Raw genomic sequence first — 24,423 nt, 5'->3', positions numbered from 1 at the left:
GCAGTGATGACTTAGAAATGGATTTGTGTTCAGAATCACAGAATGGCCTGGGTTGGAAGGGACCTCAAAGATGATGAAGCTCCAACCCCCCCGCAGGCAGGGCCACCAACCTCCACATTTCACAGCAGCCCAGGCTGCCCAGGGCCCCATCCAACCTGGCCTTGAACACCTCCAGGGATGGACAGGGCATCACAGCCTCTCTGGGCAGCTGTTCCAGCACCTCACTGCTCTCACAGCAAAGAAATTCTGCATCTGTAGAGCAGTGACATATTTACTTTTTTATATTTGGGAAATGTGGAACTCTATGTCATGCTTTCCTAACTGTGAAAATATCTACGGCCATCACACTGACAACACAATAATTCAGCAGATCTGCAGAGGTCAGCCTTTGAAATGTGTTTTAGTGTGTCTCTGTGCATCATTTGAGTCTGTGTAAGAAGCAAATAAATTAGTGTGGTGCAATTCAGCCTGTTCCACACTGCAGTGTGTCATGTTGAAGAATCAGTGGGAAAAGTTGCCAGAAAAAGAAGATGTGTAGCGTTCTGATCCCAAGCTGCCAGCTGCTCCTTGCTGAGAGCCTGCAGTGTTCTTGGATTCACACCCACAGCTTCACTCAAATACATCGGTTAGCAGCTAATACAGTTAATAATGAGAAGGTGCATTTACCTCTTTATTGCTGTTGTTACTGACATTCTGAATAAATGTAGGCTACAGGGGTTCATATGGCAGCTTTGTTGGAAACAAGCGAAGGTAAATGCTGTGGGGGTTGGCAGACTTCATCTGCTGCCATCCTTGGAGACGCTGAAACCTGATCTATTGTCAGAGTTCCCTCACTTTGAGCAGGGGTTGCCAGATTGCCTTCCACGGTTTCTTCCAACCAAAATTATTTTATGATTCATGATAACAGCATTTTAGAAAAAAAAAAAGAAAAAGTTTGGCTTATTCATTTATCCTCTGCTACTGCTGCTTTTCTGTGAGAATGTCCCATTTTGAGAAACGGCTTCACAAGATTTCTGATTTTTTACTGATACATTTATGAGCAATTTGTGCTCCCTTTGTACAGGTGATTAATTGGTCAAAATCCATGTGTTATACAAACAAACAAACAAACAAATAAACATTTTCCTTGATTTTCTTAATCTAAGCTGCAGGATTTATCTAACACTTCTGTCTTCTTACAAACAATATGAATGCTGTTTCTAAGCTTTCCTTGGTAGAATAATAACAGTATCCTTTGAAAACAGGAAAAGTGAAAAGAAAATATTTACAATCCTAAATAAAATATCTATCCAGGCAGGCAACAGCTCTGACAAAGACAGGGGATGTCCTGAGGCCGACAGAAGTCAGTGTAGTCATGTGGGCAGTAAGAATGGCAGGGAAGGGTAAGAACTGTCACTTTGTCTCTGAATTGAAAGAATTTATCACAACATTTTTCACTGCACTGTAAGTAGCTAACAGACTAAGTGCAAATTAAATATGCTTCCAGGAAGACTTTCTCAGCTCATTACAGTCTTTTTTTTTTTTTTTTTCCAAGCTTACAGATGACCTTACCACTATTTCCACAGAATCATAGCTAGGATTGCAGAATACCTGTGGCTGACTGGGACCTCTGCCAGATATTGCCCAGCATGACCCTCCTGCTCAGGCAGGGGCAGAGAGAACAGGCTGCCCAGGACCGTGTCCAGTTGAGTTGTATCTCCACAGATGGAGACTTCACAAGCTCTCTGGGTAACCTCTGTCAGTGTTCAACCACCCTCACAGCGAAAAATTGTTTCCTTATGTTCAGAAGGAGCCTCCCGTGTTTCAGTTTGTGCCTATTGCCTCTTGTGCTGTATTCATACACACAGTAAGCCTGTCCTGAACATTTCCTCCCTGAGACAGAAGAGCCCCATATCTCAAACTCTGCTTATTGCCCAGCCCAGGAAAGCAGCTCCCCAGGGCAGAAAGATGCAACAAGCTTGTTCCTGCAAGATTTCCATCTTATCTCAGACTTGTAGACTTGATGAAACTCTGTGAAACACAGAGGAATTTCTCAGAGGGCTCAGTGTCCTCAGGAGCCACACTTGCTGCCTGCAGCCCTCCTGGCACGCTGTCCTTGTCTGGGCACAGCCCCGGCACGAGCCAGCAGCTCAGTGGGTCTCCTCTTGGAGGCTGCTTCTGGACAGTGCTCCCCTCAGCGCTCCTGCCTGAACCAGCTTCTCCACTGCTGCCAGACAGGAGAAGCTCAGCTCAGCCCGGTTCAGCTGCTTTGGGCATATTTGGGACACGTCAGGTCAGAATGTTACGCTTTTGATAGGCATGGGTCAACTGTTCCAGGCTGAAAGCAAGGGCGTGCTTCACTTGGTTTTTCAGTGCAGTGAGCAGTGATAGCGGAGGGGTGAGATCGGTCAGAATACGGAGCAACCTGGACACATGGACAGTGTTATTATGTATAAAAACAGTTGAAACTTAAAACTGATTGGAAAAAAAGAAGTGACACAAAAATGAGATTCTTTTTGATGACAGGATCGACTTCCATTAAACCATCCACAGTTGAGAGCTTGCTGCCTTAAAGAGGCAAATGGCAATCTTGATTTAAAACAAACAAATAAATCTCCCCTTTTTCCTGTTTGCTTATGCCACTATTCCCACTATGTAATCTGAGCATAAAGGAAAGCATGCTGCTAAACTTTCTGAAGCCTTCATTTAGCATCTGCATGTAGAACTTTAAAAGAAAAAATACAAACAAGTTGAACGTACATATGGAGACTTGGAAGATTGTATCACAGATAAGGAAAACGCTTAGGATTTTCTTTTTGTATGTGTAATGCCTTTGCAACCTACTCGCAACGTTATTCCCTGCATGAGGGCCCCCTAATTATTTCATCATGCAGCAGGAAATTCTGGTAGGTCATATATAAACAGCCCGAGGCAGGGACCTCTTCATCAGATAGAGCGTGACATCTGACATCTGCGCAGCCTGCCGCTCGCATGCCACAATTAGCCAGGCAGCCCCAACACTAATGCAAGAGCAACTGGGAGCGTGGGGCTAACCGGTGTGGCAAAGGTCTCCCCTAATCCCGACACAAACATAGGAAGTGTCCCTTCCTAGGCCCACGTCCACGCTGAGCTCAGCAGCGGCGCAGTGCTGCCTGCCCACACGCTGTGGGGCCCCGGCCCTCCTTCGCAGCAAGCTCTGCCCACGCGTGAGGAGATGCACACAGCCCTCTGTAAGCTCCGTGCAGAGCCAGCTGTCTGCAGAAGCTGTGCCGCAGCCAGGATGCTGTGCCAAGGCAGCAGAGGAGCAGCGCAGTTACTGTGCCGTGCTTGGAGCATGCCCTGGCACTGGGGCACCGCTGGGGATGGTGTGGCTCCACCAGCTGAGAGGCAGAGATCACGGTGAGAAGCAGCTGGGAGCAGGAGACAGCTGACAAATCAGGTGACTGTGAGGAATCAGGGCTCTGTGTCACACACGATCCACAATTGCTTATTTTTTCTTTTAACCGTACTTATTTTTTTAGTTCCTCTGTTAAAAAAAAAAAAAAAAGAAAAAGCAAATTATTTTTCCTAAAATGAGTAATGGTCAGTGGTATTTCCTTGGCACAGAAAAATGGCTCCTAAGAGAAATTGTTGCAAGTAGCATTCCAGGGAGAACTTTGAAGTAAGTGGAAAAGTGCAGGAAAAGCATGTGCCACCATGCTGCCCTCCAGCATTTTTACCTGAAATTCCCTGCTCTTCACCTCCCCTCCCTGTGCAGGCTTGCCCAGGTCCTGCCGTGAGCTCAGGAGGGCTGTTCAGCACTGCTGGCTCTGGCACTTGGTTAGCTCATGTGCCTTTCTTGGATGAAAGAGACCCCGGGAAAAACAAAGGAAAACTCCAATTGAAGGAATGCCTCAGGGAAAGAACAGTTCCATAAGGTGACGTGTTTCTTCCCTCTGGTGTGTATTTCCACAGCCTTCAAACATACCACTCTCTTTCATTCCTATTAATATTGCTGTTGTTGTTCAGACTATTGGTTTGTATTTTCATACACCATGGCTGCATTGAACTAAAACTTTTTTTTCCTGAATGCATTTTTGGTCTTCAACCTTAAGTCCAGTCCTAGCAAAGTCTATGTTTAGCAGTTTTCTGCGGTCTTTCAAAATCTATTTACATAGGAAAATGTTCTTTTTGTTAGTGTGCATTTAAAAACATGATAAATTCTACAAGATTGAAGAAATCGAAGGCAGCCTCTTAGGCTTGCTATAGGACTGCTGGGCACGAGCTCTGCTGAATCTCGCACTAAGAGTCTTCATACAAACAATTCATAATCGGTCTTTTGTCAACTTTCAGTCATTCAGTAATGCTTAGGATTTCCTGAAAAGTCAACTTTTTTCTCCCCCCAGGGTAGGTGACCGAATCAGGTTAAGTTTGTTTGCTGCAATCAGCCATTTTACAGTCAAAGTGTATTGCCACTGAAACACCTATTTTCCTCTGCTCTTCCCCAGCATACTGTCTGCATTAGCTGCATTTATAACCAGCCAGTTCCTCGTTAACTTTTTTCCCAAGCTACCATTCCCTTATTCCATCACGACAAATTTGACTGTGAACTTTTACTTAGACAAGTGTAGCACAGAGTATTTTTTTCTGCAATTTGTGGAAGTTTAAAATCTAATATCTGTGATGGATTTTCTGTAAGCTTTCTGCTTACAGCTTAAATAATTGTGTTCTTATCCTGTCTGCATTCCTGACCTTGGTGGTATTCCTCAACATCTCTTTTTCTGTACGTTTAATAAAGGGAAATATTCAACCTTAAAACTTTCAGATTTGCCTGTCAGTGAAAAAATAAAAAACCTACAACCTCTTTTACACAGCTTTTAAGGGGAAGTTCCCATTTACTTGTAGCTTTCTCTGCTGTATTTGCAGCCTAAGACCAGGATGTTCAGCTGGAAGCGATGTCATTTTCATTTTTCTTTAATCCATAAGCAAGAACAGTGTCCTATGAATGTAAGGCTAACATTACCAACAGCAAATGATGGTGCACTGCCAAACTTCAAAGCATTCAGTTTATTGTCATCTTATTACAGAATAGATAACAGATCATTTCCCCCCTTCAATAAACATTGAAGCAGTAGTTGTCACAGGGGTGGGTTAGGAGGGAATCCTCTCAATCCATTTTTTAATTCACTTTTCTGTGCAAAAGGGAGCCAGCACGCTGGTCACAAACTGGTTTCCCCAGCAAGAATTATCTAATGGAAATTAATGGCGTTCAATTTGCTGTAAATGGAACAGTCCTGTAACTCTGGCAGTGAGTTGTCACTTCGTGTGCTTTGAAAAATGTTCACAAACATTTTCATTATATTTAGAAGATACACCAGAGTCATTGTTACGATTCTTTCTGTCTTGCACTGTTCTGCCTCTGACAGCTCCTGGCAGGTAACTGGGGAAGCTCTGCAAGAACTGCCCCTAGGCCTTGTGGCAATCGTTGTGGAGCCATGTCAGACGATTCCTTGACAGGAAGTGCAAAGTGGCTCCTTCACTGGAAGTGGGTCTTGATTTGCGGGTGTTACCCTTACAGCCCCTCTCACAAACCTGGCTATGATGCAGGTGGGGACACAATTCGAAATCTGCTTTAAAAAGATTGAAACAAGTACAGTTAGCATAAATAAGAACCTCAGCTTAGGCTATGATCGCCGTTTCTGTTGCTTCTCCCTTTCACTGATTGATACACCTCAGACATGGTGCACCATGAAGTATTATCACATGACATGTGTGGGGTAAAATTAACTTCTTTCCAGAGTAATCCAGTGTGCAGTGTTTCTAGAAAAACTACAGTTATTCTGTTAATACTCCTCAAACAGTTTCTCTCTACTTTTCATCCATTTCCAAAATAATTTCCTTCTGTTGCTGGTTTCATTCTATGCTATGAAGCCTTCTGCTGAAGTCTCAGGAGTTCAAGCCATAGACTTTCCCCCAAGGAACTCATGTTCTCCTCAAGTAATTGCCTACTTGTATGCTGATCACTTCCAGAGAGCTCTCCTAGGTCTGCCCCAGAAACCTTAGTCTTGCTAGGAGAGGCTGAGCTGTTACTCTGATTCCAAGCCCTGATCCCCAAACCTTTGCACTGTAAAATCTTGGTGCCTTCCTCTGCAGGCACAAAGATTCCCAGGGGCCTTTTTCACAAGGTTCTTTTGTTGCTGGCCCTGGTCTTCCCTTAGTTTTTAGTACAAAAGCAGAGGTCATGTTTGAGATCTCTAGCCTACCAGAACACAAAACTATGTAAATGGCTTTTATCTGAGGCATGCAGGTAGAAACCTTGGGACTGTATAAGGGCTTTGGGGTTGATTTCTATGTAATGAGTTGGTTTCTTCTTCAGGCTTAATTTTCACATTGAAAACAAAATGTAACTGCCCCATTATAGACATGAGCCAGGCACCCACTCCAAGGAGGCAGGGTACCAGGAGAGGGCTTTGCAGAAGGGGAGCAGGCTAGGGAAACACGGTCCTGACTCAGCAGACCAGGATAGCAGCATTGCTAGATGCTGCTGCAGAGCCAGATACCCTTCCAGGTTGCTTGTTGTCTCCATGTGGTTGGGCAAGATGGCCCTTGGCAGTGCAGATAGCTGCATGCATTGTCCAGGTAGAAAACACGGGGAAGCAGCATTACTGTCAGCACAGGAGAGAGGCCAATACTCAGCCAAATGTGAGCACTAACAGGCCATGACGGCCCTAACCTGCCTTGTTCAGGGCTCACAACCACCCTCCTGCCCATGGGACCAGGAGTCCCACTTAAACTCGGGCCCTGTTCTTCAGTCTTTGCCTGAATGATATTGCAGTGGTGCTTTTCTGCTGGGTAGACCTTCAGGCCGTGCTGCAGGTAGCTTGTTACCTGATCAGATCTCAAATGTAAGCTGAAGCTTATCTCCAATCCTGTCTTTGGCTCTGTCTCCTGGGCAGGCTTGAGCTCACATGGTACGCTTGTTTCCAGTCCTGTCTCTGGGTCCATCTCCTTTTGATCCTGATTGAATTCCCTGGCTGGATGTTGGACCCGATTAATCTCCATGCCTTGTCTGGGGCTGTCAGTAGATGCAGTTACCAGCCCCTGGCTCTCTTCGTGTGCCATGAGGTTGCACCAGTATCACCCTCAGCTCATTTCTGGTATGTGATTGCTGCTCCCTGCAGCCCTGTCCCAGCACAGCTTTTCCTGATGCAGGGGCAGTGAGGGCTGCTGCGGCCAGATCTGAGGACAAAATACAAAGAGAACAAGTAACTATGGGAGACCTGGGCTTGGTGAGGCTGAACATGATGAGCTGTGTACTCTTCTGTACTCCTTGCTCTTATGTGCGGAGGAGAGGCTGAGCAATGTGGAGTTCAAAGCTGCCATCTCAGGAAACAGCGCCAAGAATGACACACCCTGTGGAAAATAACAAAGCCAAAGGCAACGTCTGTCATCTGCAAACAGCTGCAGGTTATGTCTAGGCAGGACTAGGTGTAGGTGCTGAGGAGAGAGCATGACACAGGTGGAGGGGATGAGAGAAGGAGCAGACAAGAAGACCGCTGAGCCGGAGGCGGTTGGTCCTGGTGTGGGCTGCAGGCTGCCACAGGCCTGGCTGTTTTTCCAGGTGCAGGAGGGCAGCTGCAGTGCAGCGCTCACAGCGCTGAGATCTCCTGTTCTGGCTCACAAAAAATGACATTTGTAACAGGTACCCGCTGCTGATTATGAGCTCAGTCCTTTGCATGGGATACATCCAGTGAAAAGGCAGCAGTTTCAGAATGCAACTTTCTGGCATGGAGCAGGACAGAGTCATACTCCTTAAAGTTGCCTCAACCGAAGGCAGAGCCCACAGCTGAAGCAACTTTGCCTGATTGGATGTGGGTCAGCTGGTGATCAGAACTACAGCAGCAGCAGGAGTTGTCCTAGGGAAAAGTCCAGGCATTTTTTCTAAATCCTCATTTCTGATCTGTTTGTAGTGCATAGTAATATGTGTTTGAGCAGGTTTTTGATGTAACTAGTACAGTTACAGAAAGAACTTCATAGGTCCCAGGGGATTTCTATGGCAATAAAACCTTTCCTGAGCTTGGTGCTGTCTTATGCCTCAGTTGGTTGCGTGTTTTCACCAATGCTTCTGTAATTTCTACCTCATTTGAACCTTCAAATACTGCAGGTAAGCTTTTTCTTTTTCTTTTTTTCTAAGCTTCCTCCATCAGTAGGATGCTGTTTGATAAGCTGATTCTATTAAGAGTTTAGGAGGTGGATTTTTATTCCTCTGCCAAAACCAACTAAAATTGGTGAGGGGTTACAAGGTGGTGAAGTGTGAAGTGAGAGATTGTAAAGATATGGATGCATGTAGCTCTGCTTAATGCTTGGTCTGTTTGTTTGTTTTGTGTTTGTTTGTCTGTCCATTCTTCTGTGCAACTTTGCAGAGGGAATGTTTTCCGTTTCCTGTGGGAGATGCTGGAGAGAGATGGGTGATGATACAAAAAAAATGTTTTTCTCTCTATCTGGCGTTTCAGGTCCTGCCAGAAGCTGTTAGAAAAACTGGTCACACGTTTGTGTGTGCTCAGTGGTTCCACTGGGAGGCAATTTCTACACATGGCTGTTTGTGATTGGCACCTGAGACATTTCCCCATAAAACAGAGAAGATTTTTGATGATGTTGAGAAAGCACCGGAGCTCAGGCTAAAGCTGAACAAATAGCAGGCAGTTCTGCGTGAGTGAAATTGCAGACCTGGGGTAGATATGAGCAGAGTATGAGAGAGTGAGCTTGTTGCTGATGTACGGTGTCAGTGAAAGAGACACTAAGGGGCACAATGAAAACTACAGAATGCTGTTGTCTCTGGTCTAGCTGCTGTGAGAACCACTGTGTGAAGCACTCCTTACTCAGTGAAGTGCTTGAGAAGCTGCTGGAGTGTGCTACTGTGTCTGAATTAGTTGTAGTCTTAGTGCTAAGAGAAAGTGCCCAAGAGTGTTGCCACAGCCAGCACGAATGTGTTTGATTGTGCTGCAGTGAGAAGTGTACTTGTGCAGCAGTGGTTCTTGTAACTCTGCTCTTTGTTTTAATTTTTAGGTAGATCATATGTTCTTGAAATTCTGTCATGATGAATGGTTGTTAACTGTTTTAATTCTTAATTATCAATTAAGTTATCAATTTTTCTAGGAAATGCTGGCATAGAAAACTAGTGTGAATTAACTAATAACTTTTTTTTTTTTTTTTTTTTGCTCGTGGTAGGCTCTCTAAACTATTTAGAACTGAAACACTGAATGTAAGAGTCTTCTGGCTTATGAGTTGATTACTTGAGCAGCTGTATTAAACCTGTCAGTCTCTGCAGATGGTTACAGCTATTAGGTATGAAGCATGCTGTTTGCAGAGAACTGGCAGGGGTGGGTGGTGACGGACAGGCATGATACTGGAAAACCTGTCCCTGTGCTCTGAAGCTCTGGTTCCCTCCATACAAACTGGTCCCACCTGGAGAGGCAGAAGGACTTTGCACTCTGAGAAGGGATTTCTTATGCATGAAGAGCTGGTTGTGAACTGCCCAGGAGGTCAGAATCCATGTGCTGTGGTGTGGGTCTGTTTGCATGGGCTACTAGAAGAAAGGAAAAAAAAAGGGAAGAACTATTTTAAACTCAATCCTTTACCAGTTTTGAACCTGATCTATTCATTCAAAAAAGAACGAAATCCTATGTATGCAGTGCTTGTTTCCCTCTTCTGATGTCAGTTCTGGAAGTACCAGCGCCGATGCATCTTTTAGTATGCTGGTCTGAACAAAGGTGACTGTTAGTTTAAAAAAACTGATTTGGCTGCGTTTGGAGCTGGTGTCCTTTTTAATAGTGCCAAATAGTTGTGGTGCTTAAGAAGACCTTGAACAATTTTCCAGCTGCTTTGCCAATTCCTCTCTGGAGCTGCGTTGCTCAGTGCCTGGGACCCAGCTGTGCAGGAGAGCTGGCTGATCAGTGGAAGGTCAGGCTGCGAACTTCCTTGATTCTCAGCTACTTGAGTAATGGGCTTGTAAGCAAGTTGGTGTCACTGCACCTCCAGAAGCTGTTGCTTTGTTTGCCTAGATCACTGATTCGGCTTGTATCAACAACAGTAACTGAGTTCTGGGATAATTATGTTTCAGAAAGCATGGATCTGTGAGAGTCACCAAACACCTCGTTCCAGATCAGCTGAGCAAACAGCTTGCAACCAATTCCTACCTTTATTGCTCCTTTTACTCCATAGCTGCTCGGTGGGAATGGCACAGGTGCTGCCTGCTGTTATGCTATCTCATAGTTCCTTTCTAGAGACAGGATGCTGGAAATCTGATGAGATTGAGGCGGGTTCGTCTAGGTCAATAGACATGATGCTTTCTGATTCAAGTTCATAAAGGCTCTTGCATGCATCCAGCAGTTAAATGGAAACTGCTGGGATTTGAGCACCCATTACATCCTGGCCTGATTGCTACTTGAGCTCAGTGCATGCTTGGGGTATTTTAGAGCTGGCAATTGGACCATGTGTTTGACAGGTGATTATATATCAAGAAAGTCAAATGCTTTCTGCTTTGGGGCTTCTGCATATTACATGCTAGGTTCGTAGAGACTTGCCTCCACGAAACTTTAATTAAGCTTCACTGGTTCTTTAAAGCTTATAGGTAATTAGCTATATCTGGGGGAAAAAGGGAACAAATCTGGCAAGTAGTGCTGAGCTTCTGTAGAAAACAAAGATGTTTCTGTCAGATTGTTCACTAGGAGTTTCTACTGCAAACTTGTGACCTTAGCAACAAGCAGATCTGTGCTGTCCTTCTCAAAGAAGGACTTCTTCCCCCAACCTTTCTCCTCTCCTTTTTTTTTTTTTTTTTTTCCACATCCCCTGGTATGCAGATTGGCTTCTGAGATCAGCTGTGTAAGGCTCTTAAATTGATTTCCTGCAAGTTGTGGAAGTTTGAGGCAGGGGCAGCATGATCTCCTTGATTCTCTGTAATGGCAGACGTGCTTGACTGTGAGTGAAACGTTTGGCTTAAAATAAGTCTTTCTTCATGTCATTGCATCTATGACTGATGAGGTTTTGAGTGGTGACATGACAACGGAAGAGTATGGGTAATCATCCCCCTGTCTCTATGACCCTGTTAAATGCAGCATCTTGTGAAATCCATAATCCCTGCAAGGAAACACTTCAGGCTTCAGCAGTGAGAATGGGAACAGGGTATTTTCCAGTATCTGTAGGAAACCTACTGCAAATGCAGAAAGCAAACTGTGGAATGGATGGAAGTGAAATTGGTGTCAAGGTGGCCCTGTTGAAGAGCTCAGTCTGGACTCGACTCTACTTACCTGTGTCTTTAAAAATCCTTCACTAACAAGTTGAAATTTAGTCGTTAGCAATTATGTCATCAGCACCATCTGTTGGAAATAGTTGAGACTCAAAATGCTGAAGCTTATTGAGTAATTCACTTGCACCAGCAACTGTATGCAATGAATACCCCCTGCAGTTGTCTTCCTGAGAGAAGATAAAGATCTGTATTTCTCTCTCTGCACGAGAGTCTTATAATAACTGTTGAAGAAGACTGAGAAATATCTAATCTTTATTAGGCATTACATAAATGCATGTATAGTGTGAAATATTATTGGAGGTGGTAATGGTGGAGTACCGTATTCCTACTTAAAAAGACTAAAGATGCATGTGTTGAATGTAAAACCTCGAAAATAAAAATCCTCTGGAAATAAAAATCCTTGATGCGGATGGGAATTTCATGAATGACTTTCTCTTCCTTTTTACCTCTTTAATGAAGAATACAGGTAAAATTGCAGATTCAAAGACTTTTGAGTACTGGGGCAGGCAGGGGGTTGATTAGAGTTCTCTAATTATAACTAATGACAGAAATAACATAGGCTCCTGTTTTGCCTAGATGATGTATGAATCGAGCCACCTCACCTAAATACGGTACGCTTCCCTTTTTCCTATGGCATATCGTACAAAACCAACTCAGAAAGCTGTGCTGCTGTTTTGGATTAAGAACTGGACACCTCAGTCTGTCTCAGCACTTGGAACTCTTTACACTCCTGATGATGAGAGGTGCTATCCTGATGTGGTGTAACAGCAGGTACTGGAGATTAAAGCTGTTTTGAGTGTGCTTGCTCCCTGCAGCCTGTTACAGGGGAGGCTGGTGCCCTGCTCAGGGCTCTGTGTGACTCGGTCACTCTGAGCTGGGTGTGCTGTGTGCGCTGTGTGAGCAGTTACCAGCAGACAGGCTTCCTCTGACTAGAAATGGCTATGCTGCTTCTGTAGTGTTACCCTGAGACTCCTTGTCTGTACTTTAATGCTTACACAAACTTTGATCCGTGTACAGCCCCCTAGGCAGCACAGGGCAGGAAGAATGCTTTTGATTCAGGCATAGAACGGGATATTGACAGAAGTGTTTATTACCTTTCTCCTACCCTGACAAGTGCTCTCCTTGAGTCCTATTTGATGAAAGGAGGTCAGGACTCCCTGCACAGAAGGCAGAGGTGCCGGGGAGCAGGGATTCAGACTCTCCCTGTGCAGATGTCTTATTCCTTGCAGTTGACTTCTTACGCGTAGCTATCTGCACAGGGTGGAGGACTACTTTTAGATAAGGACTGTTTAGAAACATCTTCTAATCCTGTTTGTTTTGTCCACTAATGAACACTTTCACTGAAACAGGCACCTTATGCCATGAAGTGAAGTCCCAGTGCCTGCGGGAACAAAAATGACAAGTATCTTTATTATTTATTGCTCTCTGTCAATATCTGTGTAGCTGAGCTTCCTAGATAGCTGTGGGAGTATTAATAGGAGAGAGGAAGAATCCTTGAACCTATAGCTGACTCTAAATTAAACAAGCTAGCATGCATTTGTAGCAAACTAAAGAGCAGGATGAAATGGAGAGCAGTTAAATACAGCATCTTTCACAGGTGGACGGAGCACAGCTCCAGCTCTTTGTCTCAGTAGCTGTACCTGGATAGACTGCAGCATGGTTACCAACCCCCTTCCTGGTGGGAAGGGGCTGTCTGAGCACATGTCACTGCTTTTGCTCTGGGTCTCTGCCTGTCCTTTCCCTGCCCCGTGGCCATGAGGCCTACGTGTGGAGCAGCCAGGGCACAGGGTGCCTGCCGTGGCTGACCGTGCTGCTGGCGCTGCAGCCAGCTTAATCAGCACAGGTGCAGGGCAGGGCTGTGCCACCTCCCCCTGCTGTGCCCTCAGATCTCCTGAGCAGGGTGTGGGGAGTTGTCAGGAAACCCATTAGGACGTGGCTGTCCCTGAGCAGACCTTGGTGTGTTTGCCTGGGTTACCCTGGTGGCTGCTGCCCCGAAGGGATTTGTTCAGGTCAGCTGGAGCCACGGCACTACAGATGCAGGGAGCTGCAAGAGGAGATGCACGTTCATCTTGGTGACCATTGCAAGAGCAGTGGGATGCAGGAGTGCTGAGAAAGAAAACCAACAATCTGGCATGCAGGCTGCAACAACCGATCTGGTATTTTTTCCTTTTTAATTTCCCCAAGGAGTTGCATGCATTTATTAAAATGTTAAAATCTATTGTCTCACGCTTCCCCCAGGCTAATCCCAGAATTTGCTAAATAAATAAATAAATAAATCCCTTTTTGTAGAGAATACATAGTAAATCCTGTTCTGCTTTATTAGGATTCATTGCAGAACTCAGTGCAGTTCATCACTTAAGCTTTGCAGTTGCAGATCTATATGAACAGCATGGCTTTGCTCGCAGTGAGAGATTCCATGCAGACAAGGGGCAGAGTTCCTTAAATCTCAGGAGAAAATGAATATGTGCAATACATGTGGTGAAGTGTAACTATGGAAGTAGCCCAAAAAACTGTTTTTCATGAACCCTGAATTTCTTTTTTTTTTTTTTTTTTTTTACTCCAAGAAGCAGAGTCAGTGTTTCCATTTGAGATGGTGTGCAAAATAGGAATCACTTTGCGATGCTGCAGAAGAACAATTAGAAACTTTTCACAAGAATTAAATATGTGCAGTGTAAGTGCCTTTCATGGTCAGGACGCCTGAATGTTATCACCAGCCCAACCTTCCCCGGTTCTGGAGCCCTGGGCTGCTTGGCGTTGCTGGAGCACAGCAGGGCGCTGGCAGCAGTGCTCCTGGGGCTGGGCAGCCAGCCCTGGGGCAGGAACACAGCTGGCTCACAGGCAGCGATTCTCCTGTGGGGCAGCAAATCTGTTGCCTGCAGGGCCAGGCTCTTGGCTCTATTAAAACCAGAATAGAAGGAAAATCGGGGTGGGAAATCCCCGAAATACGATCTTTCAGAAGTTTCCACTTATTTCCTTACTTTCTTGTTGCTCACAGGCTGAGTTAGAGCTGGTTACTGTGCCAGAGTTGAAGGATAGCTCTTAAAATGGCTGTGTTGAAAGAAACAGATGTGAACTACCTGTGCTGTATCAGATGTATGACATACAGACATACTTTTTTTTAAGATGAGGTCCCCTGCTTAGATTCTCAATATAGGATAAATGGCATTTTTGCTTCGGTGGTCAGAGGAATTTCAGAGTTGTACTTTCATTAAAATTACACGTTAGTTTCTGTCATATACACACTGCGGTGCCTTTCGGCCTCACTGCAATAGAAGACTGCTGATGGTTATGCTAGACTTCCTGTGCCTTCTCCTAGAAACCCTGTGCCTGTTTAGCTGTTGACATGTCGCCAAAGGATAAATGCTTTACGTTTAAGCATTTAACTTCCAGTTACACCAGTTAAACAGTCACAGAAGACTGCAGGTAATCTATCCCCTGAAAGACTCTATGATAGCCTGTAAGGGTTATCATAATAGTAAATAGTTTGGAAATTTTTTTTATTCATCACATTTATGAGTAGTTCATGAAATAGAACTTTTGTATGAAATCTGGTTTAATTCCCTGGTAAATACTTGAATCTCATGTTTGATGGGAGCTGATATAGTGTAGAAATAATTGCAGGACAGTAAAAATAGCAGCAGCGTAAATTAAAAGCATAAAAATCTGGAATAGAGCAATTGCCAGAGAACCACGGTATAGCTGGAGTGCAAAGCTGGGATTTGACAGTTTCAGCTCTTAGACTACTGTGTGCTACAGTGTAGAAAGTGGGATATAAAAATTGAGGTGCAGCTTAACTGAGTCTATACTGCGTATGTACAAAGGCCTTTGACTCTTTCAGGTGCTAATTGTAACAGACAACTCCTTTTGTGTTTGTTTCTGTTTTGAACCATATTAGACTTCTGGGAGGAGCAACCAGGTGTTTTCTCAAGGGTTTGCTGTTACTCTGTTCAACTAACAGGCAGTGAGTCCAAGCAGAGCAGTGGTCTAAAACTGGTTGAAGAGTAGTAAGAGTTCTGCTAACTGGAACGACTCACCTGTTTAAAGCTGCCCATTTGTAAGACCTTGCTCTCTTACTTGCTGCCAAGTAAATCTACTAGACTGATTTTTGAGTGTCTCATTTGTAAGGTAAGGGATTAATTCTGTCGAGCTGTGGGGCCATCTCCTGCTTTCCTTCTCCTTCTGCATGGAGAACTCTCTTGCTTCTGTGCATGTCAGCCTGTGCTGTGCTGCTCTGCTATGCAGCTCCAGAGAGCGCAGCCTGACTTCTTGTGGGACCAGCTTCAAATCCACAGCTTGCTGTTAAGGAGCTACAGAGCAAGGTGACACCAGTCCCTTCATTTTCAGCTGAATGCAGCAATGCAAGAGATTTCTGCACTGTCAGAGCAGAATTATTCCTGTGTTTCCAAATGCACTATAGCAGAGGATGGCTCTTTTGACTCTATGTCATTCTCAGAGTCACTCAAGCATAGGATTATTATTTCTGAGACTTGTGGTTGGTACCATTAAAGATTAAAAAAAAAAAAAAAAGTCCTAAGGCTTATTGCACTATGCACTTCAATGACTATGTATTTTATATATATACAATTCCTTGTTCCAAAACCTTACTGTGCATAGCAAGAGAGACCGTGAGGGAGTTCTTGAAGCTATCTTTTCCTCTTTTTCTAGAAGAGCTCAGTTTTCTATGTCTGACCTTCCTTTTGGCTTTATGATGCAATGCCCTACAAATGCCCTCTGCACTTGTTAGTATTTTATGTTTCTGGTAGGGCTGAGAAGTGATTCTGAGTCGCTAATAATGAAGTGAATATCAGTTGCTAGTGCAATATGCTATTGCTTCAAGCTCTCTCTCTGACTTCCCTTTGTGTTGGAAGTGATCTTTATTTGTATGTGTTGTGGTTGCTGGAGGCCCTGGCAGGCAGTGCTGAGATGACTCACCAGAGGAGCAGAAGAAACAGAGAAAGCAGATGAGAGGTAGATGACTTTTTAATATTTTTTTTAAAGGATTTCATGAGAAATGACTCTATTCTGGGGCTGGAAAGGAAAGCAATGGTTGGAATTGTATCCAATGGCTGACATCAGTATCAGCCTGTAGGCGAGTTATAAGGACAGGATTTGGTTTGAAGCACAAAGAGCCTTCCCATCCAGATGAGCTTTGCTAGCTTCAGCAAGCACTGGGGGTGTGAGGGTTTATTGAGAGCTCTTCCACACAATGTCACACCTTCAGCGTTTAAAGAAGGCATAAAGCTCAGTGTTTGTGAAATTCTGCGTTACTGTTTCCTTTAAGCAAAGGAGGTAGTGATCAAGAAGTCCTGCCTGCAGTACCATGGAGGTCTTCAGTATTTGTGAGGACCTGTCTACAACGTACCCTGGAATGGGCAGAGTATTGGCATCCAGCACCCCGTGCTTAGCTGTTGAGGACAGCTTTCTGGTTGTGATTTGCATACGGAAGCTTCTTTCCTTAGCCCTGTTTTCTGCCTTTCCCTAGGCATATACAAAAAATTTTCAGTCACTGAAAACTCATACATCCTTTTGGGCAAAATTTTCTGTCATATGTCTGCTGTGAAAGCAAAGAATTACATATAATTACAAGTAAAATATACATCAGTGGTGCTAGGAATGTGATCCGTTTCACTACTGGTGGAACCCCTGCTTAAATGAAAGTTGTAACGGTTGCATCTGGTCCAAAATATTTTTATTTGCAGACAAAGGAGCAATGCATTGCTGTGGTGCTGTCACTGTCAGTATTTTCTTCCATTTGCATGTTATGACTTTGCATTTTGCGACTACTGAGTGTCTGCATGCATTTCAGTACAATGAAGTCTTTCCTTACTAGGAGAACTTTGTAAATAGAAACAGCCCAGCTGGGAAACAGCTTCGTGATATTGACGAGATCTCAGTCCTACTTATGTGTCACATAAATGTTGGCCTTGAGTTTTACCAAGTCATGCTATTGCCAGAACTGCTGCTGCAGTGCAAGCTGTTGGGAAGCATCAACTGGACCAGAGAGACAGCTCCAGTATTGAAGTTACTGGATTTCTGTGGTCAGACAGAAATAAATGTGTGAGGAACGACTCCAGACCTATAAATGCCTTGAAAGGTTGCTATGAACAATTAAAGAACATACAGTGAAAAGAAATCCAACACAAAATGTTGTGCCTTAAAGAGAAGTAATCTTCACTTTGCTTTGCTGTTCCAAAGGCAATGTGTGTGATGTTTTTATTTTGGAATTTCTCATATTTCAAACTAAATATGCATGGAGGCTGGGGAAAAAAAAAAAAAAAAAAGTATTTTAAAATGCAATGTATCCTGAAAATAAGCTAGTGCTTTGTCCAGCTTCCCATCAGTGTGATTTCAGCACCATGAGTGATGCTAGATGGCTAATGAGTCAAGGGAATAGAGAAAAGGACCTGAATTAGAGACAGTCTGTGCTGGATTAACCTAAGCTGACAACTGAGCATCCTGCAGCCTCTTGCTTGCTGCTTCCCACTCCCAGTGGAGTAGAGAAGGTGATCAGGAGGGTGAAGGTGGGAAGAATGAATGGTTGGATATAAAGACAGTTTAGTAAGTGAAGGAAAACAGAACCAACTAATCAACCATCCAAGGGATGCAAAGGCAATTGCTCACCACCTCTCAGCTTACAGGTCTGCATGCAGACAGGCTCTGAGCAGTGGCAGCCTTGGAAGGATCTTTATTGATATGATCAGTCACCTAATTGCTCTGTTATTGGTGCTGGCAAAAACCAGAAATGTGCTGGAAAATCTGGAGATGGTACCAAAACAGAGAAGGGTGGCGATGTCATACAGGGAAAAAAAGCAATTTTTCTGGAGTGGAGTGATGAGAATTTTTGCAACTTCTCATTGCACAGATTCCTGTATTTCTGGACTGTTAACTAGTTGTTCTGTGGTACGTGGGGAGTTCGGCAATCGGAAGCAGTGAAAATGATGAGAAACGTGACTGACCATAAGCCACTCGTGAGCTGCAGCGAGAAGCACAGTGTGTGGGGTGAGGTCATTTCTGGGACAGCAGATGCTAAGGCTGTTGTCACCAGTGCTGATCTGCTCAAGGAGTGGCCTGTTCTGACCAGCCTGATTTGCTGAAGCAGTGCTGGAATCAAACCGCTGGTACAAATAGGGTAACAGGGAGGCCAGAACCATCCGGTGCGTTCAGCTTGGCAACCAGGAAAATGTTGTGAGAAACACAGCTCAGGCTGACTGTGCTCTGTATGTGCCAGTGGAGAAAGAACCGTTCAGGCTGTAAGAAAGTACTGCTACCAGAGCTGTCGCAGTGTGTGAGAGGTGTCAGAACGGCCAAGGAAGGCTTAGGCCACAGAGCTGTCTGCAAGGAGACTGAGAAGGAGTGTGCCCAGACTAAGGGGGAGAGATGGCCGCCAAGCTGCATGTGCTGACCTTGGTGGCCTCTTCCACAGGTGGTTGTTCTCCAGGAGACCTCCAGGAAATGCAGAGCTGCAATGGTATTGTGTAACCAGGAAGGGGCAGCCAGCATCCTGCAGGCTGACTCCAGGTTATCACCTGTGTTGGTGATCTTCCAGCACAGAGGTCGGTTCACACGAGTGCTTGCTGTCCCAGGGGTTTTTGGTGACTAAGCTGATAGCCCTGGAGCAACTGAGTGAACACCAGGCTGCTGTGTTAGTTTATCTTAGCTGTGCTTGTGGTGTGTGGCATCCATGGCCCTTTCTAGATTCCAAGTAGTGCTGGGCAACTCTGAGTTCGTATCTCATTGTGTATCTGAGCACTTTTATGAAAGCAGAGCAAAAAAGTTGTTACGCTGTTTGGAATTATTTGTTTGAAGTTGTTGCTTCTGGGGGATGCCTAGGAACAACTTTCTTTAATTTCTCTATTTTTCCTCTGCTAAAGGATATGTTTTCAGAGGGAATAACCACTTACTGTTGAGTTCTGGGTGTCTGTGGGAGCGTTATTTGTAAGTGGAAAATGATTTCTAAATAGACAGAATGCCTTTTCTTTGAGTATTTTCTTTGAGTATTTCAGAGTAAACCCAGAAACCAAGGAAAAATATTGGAAGAAAACTCACTTGTCACTTGTTCCTGTTTTTCCCAGGAGCTGGAGGCAATCTTAGCTGGCCATAGGACTCAGCTGCTGCCTGCTCTGCCACAGCACTGCCACGCTCTTCCCAGAAGCACTGCCTTGAGTGGTAGTTACAGGAATGTCCAAAACCAGATGGTTGCATTGAAGCCTAAATGATTCAAAAACTGAAATGCTTTATTCTTAAATTCCTCCCTGATGTTGCTCCATGAGAGCCAATTGATTTGGCCTCCTGTACCAGCATCCTCCTAAACTCTGCCAAACCTCTTCGAGCTTGCTGCAGTTGCTCACCAATGGTTTTATAATCAGTCTGTGCCCTCCCAAGGAGCACTCAGAGCAGCAGGACAAAGACCTCTTATAAGGAAGAGAGCTACTCCTGCCTAGGAGGTAGTATGCAGCTAGAAGATGCTTTCTACTGTGTTTTAACTGTGGCTCTGAGAAAGCTGGGTGGCTTGTAGAGACAAATACCTGAATTTTGCCTGTTTTAATGTGCTGCTCTAATTGCGTCAGAATGTCAGCTGTTATGAATGCTCTCTTCCCCAGAGAAGGGAGAGTTACTATAGTGAGAAGATTAAACCAATGCTTTGAGAAAGCTGCACATTACTATTTTTTAAAGGGAAATTAGCTGCTAAAACATTTCCCTTTTCAGTGCTTCAAAAAAAATTAAGGATTGCACTCATTGAAATCTGTAAGCAATTGGCAGCAAAACTGCTCATGTTAAGAAGCAATAGATGGCTCAGCAAGTGATAACCTGACAAGATCCATTTTTTCTGGGTCACCAGTTCAGATCCAGATGGATAACGACCAGCTGTTCTTTGGAGAAATGGAGTGTAGCTGCCCAACCTGAGCCCAGTGCTACAGGAGGGTATGTCGGCCTCCTGTTTGCAGCTCCTCTGCCGCTGAACTCATCTTCAGTCTCAAAGGCAGGTGCATGGGTGGGAAAATCGTGGTGGGATTAGAAGAGTGTCAGAGTGGGGGTGGCAGGCTCTCCTGCTGGTATAACACTTTCAATTTATTATTTATGTTGAAGATATTTTGGTTGGCATCAGTATCCCACTAAGAGTGTGCTGTTTAAATTTCCTTTACGGGAAGGGAGAGAAATGGAGAAGTTGATTTCCTTCCCATTTTGCAGTATCCCCAGACGTAACCCCGGTGAATTTTCTGGATTAACTCTGGTTTAAAAATCAGAGAAACTGAGAGAGATTCTGCATATGCAGTTCTTCAAAAGGCATTTCTTGGAACTCACCTCGTAGTGCCACGTAAATAATTACATATTGCAGTCTAAACACGAAATTTATCAGAAATGTCCCAGGAAGGAACACAAAACTATAGCACCAGTGCTGACAGAGCAGCGACCTGCAGTGCCTGGGCAGGGAGTTCTTCCACCCAGGGGCTCTCGGTGGGGGGCCGGGGCTCTGCTGCTCGTGGTGCCGCTGTGCCTATCTGTAATGCAATGCTGCATTTCCCTTCTGGAGGGGGCGAATTACATCTGGTAATGATGTTATTCTTATTGCATTCGTGTGTTGTACGGACCTTGAAAATACATATCCAGCCATCTGATACAGCTTTTTTTCACCATACGCGTTCACTTGCTCTTCAGCTCTGAGGCATATTGACTTAATTCTCTCTTTTCTAATGCTGTGTGTGGTTTAATCACATACTCAGGAAGAGGTGTAATTATTAAACCACAGGAAAGTTAATGATGGGTATTTGGTCTTCAGCATAGCTAACTTTGGTGTCCAGAATTTGGCATGCCATTCAATGGGGAAACCAGCTTGGGGATGTAATCCTCAAACCACATATGGTTTTCCAGTGACTTATGCATCTCTTTTTCCCCATATCAGGTGGAAGCGTAGCTTGCTGATTGCTTTAGAAACGTGTTTTTACAATCCAACTGCATGGTGTTCACTGTGGGGCAGAATATGGTGCCCTCTGAAAATGATTCCCTGGAATTATCTCCTATGTGGGGGATGGGTGCTTTGCCATATGCAAAGTAGATGCTACATAAAATTTGCATATTTGTGTAAACGTTGCCTGCAGTACTTGTCATTACACAAATGCATAATTCAGGGTGTTCGGTTAATTCTAAAGCTCCTAATATACTTTGCTTATTATGTATAAAATCCTTAGGAAATTGGCTAATAATTGCTCAATGTTTTCTTTACTGAAGGGATTTCCTGGTAGCCTTGCCAATGGCAAATGCTCATTTGTAGCTCTCTTTTTTGAGTTCTACTTAATTACAGATATGCTAAACTACATAAAATTTTGTATCCGTTGAAATGAAAGGAACAGAATCCATTAAAATGCAATGTTTCTGCTTTTGGTTGGTGTTCTATTTAGCAAATGGTGTTCTGGAGTCAGTGCCCTGCTTCCTGTCTATGAGGTTGCTTAATAGTAATACAAGTTTAGAAGCAGGACCAGTATAATCGCCTTTGCATGAAGTTTGGAAAACCAAAGAAATGTGGTTTTACAATGGGATTACCTGAGGAGCTCCTGCATTGGTCTCATCACTGCTTGCATTTGTCTTTGCTCCATTATCCGTTCAAACAAATGAATCGAATGCTGGAGAGAGAATTTATGTGCAGAAGATTAGAGAACAGTGAAGGAGATTTGTGCCAGGGGCTGTGCTTTGTTTATGGTGTATGAAGCCCTGAGGTGAAGGGAAGGCATATCAGTAACGGATGGATGGTTAGATCAAGAGCAATTGTATGAAAGTGGGGAAAATACCCATGGATTAAGGTGCTATTTGGTGTGAGTAAAGGCACCAGGACTGCAATGAGCAAACTTGGACAACCCCCTCCCCCCCCCCCCCACCTGTTTAAAGAAATTTAGTAATTGCTATGAAAATAGAGGCCTTGCAATATTCTCAGGGTGAGATGGGCATGGCGTGCTTTCTGTTGCTTCGAATGGAATAAACTAGAATTCAATTAACAAGTTCTTCAGTTGTGTTCTGACAGTTCTATGCTTCAGTGTTTGTGGTGCTTCTACTATGACAGGGTGTACAATTAACTCCCTCTAATTAGGGCATTTAGGCTGAGCTTTCTGCGGGGTGGGACTGCTATTAGAAATTACAGAGACACTGAAGGGCTGGATCTGGGCTCACATACCAAATTTACACCAGTGATGTTCTATTACATTTGCTGGGAAGCCTTTCTGATTTCATATAGTTCAGTTCAAGAATGCCAGGATTCCTGTTTTAAAACAGTCCTTACAGTGTTGCTTAGGATTTTCTGGCCCTTTGTGCATCAGAGGGGACAGAAAGCTTTCCCACAACGAGGTGGAGACTGTGGAGGAGTGGAAGTCTCACCTGCTCTGGGCTCTGTAGAACCAAGGTTTGGAACAGGAATTCATCCTTCCTCAGTCCGGACACCTCACCTGCGTCCTCGCCCTGGCAGCTCAGAAGGACAGGTGTGGTGCTCTCAGCACTGACGATTTTTCCGTGCCCTTCGCATACAGGTGAGTTGCACCGGTGATCCTCAAGGGAAGCATTTGTTTCCCACCTCCTGTTTGAGAGTTTTCTGGGAGCCAGGAGGACCAAGCTCCAGGGAAACTGGCTGCGTGCTGCCAGAGGTACGTGTCTGTGTCACCACCTCACTTCAAGGAAATCAGATGATCTGAAAAACAAACGTGTGTGTGGCACTGGAATTGTTCTCATGTTTTACGTGAGGTGAAATCCAGGAATGTGCTTTTGTTTTCATACGTTTGGGGATCTCAAAATAACAGAATGTCATTGTGGAGCAGGGAAACCGTGGTTCGGTTGGAAAGTTTGGAAGTTGTTTTTGAAGCAAGAGAGTATTTTTTTTTTTTCTTTTTTCTTTTTTCTACCCCAACCCTCCCCCCCCCCCAACTCTATAAATAACTCTTGGCAGGCAGAAACAACCTTGATTGCATGAGATGAAGTAGAGCAACCAGCAGGCTCTACAGCAGAATAAATGGCACTGTGCCAAGAGCTTCATCAAATGAATAATAGCTTCCACTTGACAATCAGTAAAGTGCCTCTTCTCCTGTGGATTTAGTTTTAATGATGATTAGAGAGGATGGGCCCCTAAAATTTCTCTGGTAGAAATGACCTCCTATTAATTTCTGTTACTTGAAATGCTGAATTTCAAAGCTATTTTACAGCTGCGAAACCAAAGGCACTGACATAAAGGATCTATTATCTTTGTAATTGTAGCAACAAGTACTAAATTTGTTATTGATTAGCAGAGACTTCTTTAACTTTATGATCCTTCTGCTGGCTCTGTCCCTTATATAATGTTCTGTGATTTCCAGATTGCCGTATTTAACGAGTAAAATGTTTGTTAGAGTGTGAAAGTCTATCCTGTGGGCTAGAACCCCTTTCTGCACTACTGCCTTTTTCTAATTTAATTCCTCACGTTTGGTTCTGGATAGCACAGTACGTGTTTCAGTGTGTGTGGTACAGAAGAGCCTTCCCCAGCCGTGAGCACTGAGGGCAGGTCGGGGTGCTCTGTCAGTTGATGCCTCGGGGACGGCCAGAACACAGAAATCGTTCTTGCTGTTGCTCTTCTGAGCAGAGGGTCTTCCCGGCTCAGCTGAGTAAAGAAACGTGGGGATTTTAATGACAAAGGGGTTTAATTACCGTGAAAACATTGGTGTGCAAACATATCCACTTATCCCATACCTCATTTCTTTGGTGTGGTGTTTTGTTAGCTTGATTTATAAAAGCAAGGCAGTAGAAAGAAAGTTTGGAGAATGCTCTTGGAGCCTCTTCGAGAGGGGGAGTTACGAGAGCGGCTGATTACGTCTCGCCTCTTGATTAAAATATAGAGGCAAATTGCAGTCTGTCTGGGCTTCTGTCCTTGGGCTGCCACTGCTGGTGCGCAGGGATAACACACTTCGTGGTGTTTAATAACACAGTGTAACTTTACAAAGATGTCAAACACGTCGCACAGTCGCCCCAGTGTTCGAAACATCCCGAAGGAACCTGTTTCACTGTCAGCACGGGGCCAGAAGCGCCCGGTTGCATGCGAGTGTCTGCACTGGAGGGGAGAGCAGCCCTGCCCTGCCTGTACGGGTGGGGAGAGGAGCCGAGCTCTGAGGGCAGCGGGCTGGGGTCCTCCGATGGGGCTGGGCATCGTGAGT

The 24,423-nt window shown here is 44.5% G+C and overlaps 1 long non-coding RNA gene across 3 annotated transcripts in view; it reads left to right on the top strand.

Annotated features, from left to right (window-relative positions):
* Positions 1 to 24,423, top strand: part of LOC122160526 — a 63,365-nt gene that overhangs the window by 15,110 nt on the left and 23,832 nt on the right. Inside the window, exon 4 of one of the 3 annotated variants that reach the window (XR_006168853.1) lies at positions 8,472 to 11,640. The exons of 1 other annotated variant lie outside the window; for it this stretch is intronic. This is a non-coding gene — a long non-coding RNA (uncharacterized LOC122160526). Of the gene's footprint in view, positions 1 to 1,534; positions 5,149 to 8,471; positions 11,641 to 24,423 lie in introns of those variants that run through there. One more of the 3 variants, XR_006168851.1, reaches the window with a different exon arrangement.

This window comes from Centrocercus urophasianus, unplaced genomic scaffold, assembly GCF_019232065.1.
Source record: "Centrocercus urophasianus isolate 14NV4802_14NV808 unplaced genomic scaffold, USGS_Curo_1.0 seq_18, whole genome shotgun sequence".
Taxonomy (NCBI): domain Eukaryota; kingdom Metazoa; phylum Chordata; class Aves; order Galliformes; family Phasianidae; genus Centrocercus; species Centrocercus urophasianus.
This window is presented reverse-complemented; position numbering and strand designations above follow the sequence as displayed.